The 5795-nt window shown below is 44.3% G+C and overlaps 1 protein-coding gene across 8 annotated transcripts in view; it reads left to right on the top strand.

The window, feature by feature from the left end:
• The first annotated feature begins 219 nt into the window (after positions 1-219).
• The window catches only part of Mkln1 (muskelin 1), a 377131-nt gene continuing 371555 nt past the window's right edge, over positions 220-5795 (top strand). For all 8 annotated transcript variants that reach the window (XM_029554914.1, XM_029554911.1, XM_029554909.1 and 5 more), the window contains exon 1: positions 220-414. The gene's annotated coding sequence lies outside the window, so the exon portion shown is untranslated. The remainder of the gene's footprint in view (positions 415-5795) is intronic.

The raw sequence follows: 5795 nt of genomic DNA, 5'->3' as shown, positions 1-5795 counted from the left end.
CTGCGGGCAGGCAAGCCCCAGCATTCCTCCATGGCTTGGCCTGGTCATCTTGAACCTCATTTTGTTCGCGTGCCCCCTGGGTAGGGAAGGAGTGTATGATGCAAAATGGGACCAAGGCTGCCCCTGGACTGGACCCCTGCCTTGCCCCCTCCGCCCCTCCCGAGTCCCGGTTGCTTCGCTTCCTGGGCGGATGGTTTGGACTTGCTGCAGCAGCTGCGGTTCTGCTGTGTCATGCAAGAAGGAGGCGGCGGCGGCGGCGGCGGCGGCGGCAGCGGCCGAAGCTGGAGAGGGAGGAGGGGAGGAACCTGATCCTCCGGTAGCGAAGGGCTGGAGGCAAACACCGAGCTCTCCCTGAGCCGCCCGGGAGCTGGGAGGGCTCTGCTACCCTGAGGGGCCCTCCCCGCGGGGCAGAGGGTAAGTGGAGGCGCAGGTGGTCGCCTTGGGAAGGGAGCGCGCAGGGGGGTTAGGTGGGGCGGCAGGAGTCACGTCGGAATGAAGGAACCCGGTGTCCAGCTGACAGGGACCCAGGCCATAGTAAGGATGGCCAGCCAGTCACAGCAAGAATTACTATTTGTATAACGCCCTGCAGTTGACCCAGGCCACACAGTGGGTGGAGTTGCACATCCCGAACTCAGGACCCAGCCGGAGGCAATGATTCAGGATTTCAGAAACGTCATCCCAGCAGCCTTGGCGCTGTAGGGCACCCTTGAATAGGAAAGGCCAACACACCCCAGATTCCTCTAGCCTTTCTGGGCTTTCTGGGTTGCCTTCTTTAAATCTAAGGAAGAGGATGGGAAACTGGCCCAACCTCATTTTAGCCACGAAAATAATGCTCTTGGCCAGTGGCCCTGGACAAACAGCCTCTGGTGCAATTAAACAATCAATAGGAAAAAAGAGCTTCATTCCCCTCACTACCCTCCTTCCCCTAAGTTCCTTCGATCAAGGTAATTTGTGGAGCTTAAAGGAGAAAGAAAATGTGGTATATTTCATCCCATCCAACCTGTCAATCAGTTTCCCACCACACAAACAGCAACCTGTGTACCTCAGAGCTCACCCCTCCCTTCAGAGTGTGTTTCTGAGAGACAGCAATTCTGCTCCTTGTTGCGTGAGGAGACAGAACAGTGTCACCTCCGTTGCCCTTTACCCCAGGGCATTCAGAAACCTAGACCTGAAAGCAATGAAATGTAGGGAAAGGCTGGGCACATAGGAGTGTCCCTCCTTTCACCTATACAATTCTCAGGACAGCTCTTGGATTATTATTATTCCTTTCCATTTCCCTCCTGGAAATTTTGAAAAGCGCTTTCTGAAAGACCATTTTATGTTTAATGTCAGTCATACATTTAGAAGTAAGGGGTTGAGGGGATTAACTGAAAGGCTAATGACTGTCTCAAAAGCACATGCGGTTGCTAGGGAACTCAAGCTCATCCCGGCTCTCTAATCACCAGCGTGTTACATGGAAATCAAAATGCTTGGGGTGTTATTAAAATGAATGGCATTTGGTTAAAGGCTTCTTTTGCTTATGTCACAGCATCCTGGATTGTTATCGATTGCCTCACACCCACATATCTTGTTTTCCTAATTTGATTTTTGTATTTGCGTCACTGCCAGGGACACTCAGACTAGACCAGTCAGGTTCACTTCCTGTTTCTCAGAACTGGTTTATATTTGGTCTCGGAGCACTAGCTGGTAAAACATTATCACACGGATCCTCTTGGAAAGAAATCTTTGCTTTCTGTTGAAAACAAATTATCCCAATTAAATGCTAATTCCACAGAAAACGTCATTGTAGGAGGGATAGGCACTGCCAGGCTACTTTATTAGCCATTTGAAAAAGCCGTTCTTGACACGTAAAGCCTAGAAAAATCCATTATCTTTATCTCTTCCCCCCTCCCCAGAATTTTCATTCCTCAGCATTGGAACTAAAACAAACTCAAGAGAGAAAATATTTAAGTATGATATTTCCAAAATGAAGTACAAAAAAATACACATTGAAGCTGGAGGAATCATTTTGACTAAATAAGGCGCAGAACTGAATGAAATCCAGGCCCAGAAAGGACAAATGAGAATGGGTTAGCAATGTGGCACTGAGAGTACAAAGTGTGATTACAAGGCTACATTACAAATAGGAAACCCCATCCCTTTGTGTACTAAATGTCTCTTTTACTGATTCTCTTATGTCCCTGGACAAGGCAGCCTTGCCTCCCACCCCCAGTTCCTTGTTCTTTATAACAAGGATATCTCAAAGGCAATGGCATAAAGATAAGACTATGTAAATAAGTGGGTTCTGTTGAAGATCATTTATTTAGATGGGGAATAAAGCCTTTTGAGAAGAGCACAGTTGGCAGTGAAGAAAGATCCGTGTTCTCACTTCTGTATACTGGATGAACTTGGGCAGCCATTATCATTCTTTGCATGTGGGTTTCCTTATGGAAGCTTACCCACCACAGTTTCCCACCACACAAACAGCAACCTGTGTACCTCAGAGCTCACCCCTCCCTTCAGAGTGTGTTTTTGAGAGACACAGCAATTTTGCATTTACAAAATTCTGTGATTAAATTGAACTCAGTATGTAATTTCAGTTTTAGCTGGATTTTAGTACTGAACCTTTAATACTTAGCCATAGGGATTCTAGAGGGAATGAAGAGAAATGACTTCTTGATGCCCTGAGTGGTTTTAAAGATAGTTCATTCAAACTAATAAAATTTCCATTGCTCCTTATATATTTCCTCTCTCTTTGCTTTGTGGTGGTTTGGAAGCACCAGGATAATAGGAAGTACCAAAGTTTGTAAGAGTAGAGAAAGGTATCTCTGTTATTCCAGATCTAGTTAACCTTGATGAGCACAGGAATGATGGCAGAAGGGCTATATAAGAAAGTAGTCATCAACTGGATTCTGATGGAGCCAAAGATCTATTTGCCTGTATTAGTTAGACATAAGCCTATCCAACTGAAATTCTAGAATTCTTCAAATTCAAGATATGAAAAAATAGTGTGAAGAAATGTGAGATTTCTGCCGGAAAGAAAAGTCCTGACTTTGAAATCCAACTCTGCTACTCTATTCATTATTGAGTGCCTGCTGTGGCAGGTACTGTGTGCTAGGCCCTAGAACTACAAAGATGAATAAGACCGTCTCTGCCCTGCAGGATCTTATAGTATAATGAGGAAACAAATGAAAACAAAGTTGATCATGCAACAGTGAGATGATATCTACAGGAGGAAGGTACCTAGCTACAGAACGTAACTCTTTTGTTTTACTTGGTTTAGTTTTTTTGAGACAAGTTCTCCGTGTAGCCCCAGATAACCTGGAACTTGCTACGTAGACCAGGCTGGCCTGAATCCCACAGAGATCCACCTGTCTCTGCCACCCAAGTGCTAGGATTAAAGGCATGCACCACCATGAAGTAACTCTTGAGGTTTGAGGTGAATAGGAATGAGCCAAATGAATGGACCAGTTAAAGGTACAGTATTCTGGACCAAAAAAAAAAAAAAGATACTGTGCGTCAAAAGCTTAAAGGTAAAAAGGCACACTCAAAGAATTGAGCAGAGAGGATGGTGCCCAGCAGGCAGAAAGTTCTTTGTAGAATTTTACATTGTATGAATGTATGGCAGAAGTCCTGAATGATAGATCCAGGAAGATTAGCATGCCTTTGTATTGTGAAAGATTTTGTTTATCTTTCTAAGAAGTTTAAACTTACCCTAAGGCCAATGAAAAGCTGTTGATTAATTTTAAGGAGCATACTGATCTGATCAAATGCTATTTTAAAAAGACCACTTCAGTTGGGAGAATTTATTAGTAACACTGCAAGCCAGGAGTCAAGTTTAGGAGGTTATTTTAGCATCATAAGAAAAAAAAAGATGAACCTCTATTTATTTTTTAAAATATTTTATTTTTATTTGTGTGTGTGAATGGGGGAGGGAGGCATGTGCCTCTGTATGCAGGTACCTGTGAAAGCCAGAATCCTTGGAGCTACAGTTATAGGCAGTTGTGAGCTTCCTGAAATGGGTACTGGAAACTGAATTCTGGTCCCCTAGGAAGAGCAGCAAGCATTCCTAACCACTGAGCCATCTCTCCAGCCGCACAAGATGAACCTCTTAAATGAAGGCAGCAAGAAGGGAGGTAGAGAGAAGGAAAAGAGTCAATAACTATTTATTTGATTGCTGATTATCTGTAGGATTGAGAAAAGGTGGGAGGATTATAGATCAGGTAAAGGGGATGATGGGCTATCAGTTACAAAGGTGGGGACCTCAAGAAGAAAAGCAGGCCCTGGAGAGATGGTAATTAGCTTAATTTTAACCATGTTGAGTTTGAAGTGACCATGGGATGTGAAAGTGAAGCTGTCTATTACTAAACAGAAGGGGCTAGAGCTCAGGAGAGATCTGTGCTAGAGTCATCAGAACAAGTGAGAGTTCACGGCTATAAATTAAATCCCCAAAGAGAAGGTGAAGGAAAGGGCTTCATATGAGCTCTATGGAAGTGCCATTTTTAAAAGGTGAAGAAGGAAGGGAACTGGGGAAGGAACAAGGAATTTTAGAATCCACATGAGAACGGAGGACATACCAACAGTATTAAACACCAGAGAGCTCAAGAGAAACGAGAACTTAAAAGCCCTTAGATTTAGCAACAGAGGTCATCTGTGTATTTGGTAAGAAGTATGCTGGTAAAGGGAGAATAGTAACGAGCGCAGTGGGTTGAGGGGTGCATGAGAGCAGAGGAAGAAGCTAGAGGAAGTTCTTTCCGATAGGAAGGATTAAAGGGCATGTTGAAGGAAATGAAGGTATTAGAAAGAAAGGGCTTGCGTTCATAGTCTATGAGGCGAAGGGCATATAAAGAAAAAGAAATAAGAGGTGTTCTAGCTTGCCTTCAATTGCTGTGACAAAACACTCTGACCAATACCAATTTGGGGAGGAAAGGGTTTATTTGACTCACTTCTCCTAGGTCACAGTTCATCACTGAGGGAGCCAGTTCATCACTGAGGGAGGCAGGAACTCAGAGCAGGAACCTCCACACAGGAGCTGAAGCACAAGCCGTGGAGGAATGCCGCTTACTGGCTTGCTCCCCTGGCCTGTACTTAACCTGCTTTCTTATACAGCGTAGGACCACTTGCCCAAGGGTGGCACTACCCACAGTGGGCTGGACATCACTCAACAATGAAGAAAATACGCCCACAGACATGGCCACAGACCAGTCCAATGGTGGCAATTCCCCAGTTGAGGCTCCTTTAACCCAGGTGTGTCAAGTTGACAACTAACACTATCTAGTACAAGAGGGGACTCTGGTTCTTCTAACCTTCTTCAAATTAAGCAGCAGCAGTGTCTTCTAATTGCTCAGGCTCAAAAAAAAAGCATTTAGACCTTCTTGGTTCTTCCCCAGTTTGCATATCCTGTTCATGAGGACTTCAGGTCAACTCTACCTCCAAAACATTTACCACATTTACTTTTTTCTGTCTCCATGGTACCACCTTAATCCAAACCAACATCCTCTCCCCTGTGCTCATACTATTGTTTTCTTTTTCAAAAAAAATTTTGTTTGAGGGGGCTGGAGAGATGGCTCAGCAGTTAAGAACACTGGCTGTTCTAACAGAAGACCTGGGTTTGAATCCCAGAACCCACATGGCAGCTAACAACTGTCCATAACTCCAGTCCCAGGGGAGCCAACAGCCTCTTCTGACCTCCGTGGGCATTGCACAACATGGGTGCACTTACCTCCATGCAGGCAATAAACGTACACACATAGAATAAAAATAAAAAATTAAAAAAATAAAAATATTTTATTATTTTTAGTGTATGAGTATATTGC

The sequence above is a fragment of the Nannospalax galili genome, unplaced genomic scaffold, assembly GCF_000622305.1.
Source record: "Nannospalax galili isolate Female #2095 unplaced genomic scaffold, S.galili_v1.0 scaffold1065, whole genome shotgun sequence".
In the NCBI taxonomy this organism is placed as follows: Eukaryota; Metazoa; Chordata; class Mammalia; order Rodentia; family Spalacidae; genus Nannospalax; species Nannospalax galili.
Note: the sequence above shows the minus strand (reverse complement) of the source record. Positions and strands in the feature narration are given on the sequence as shown.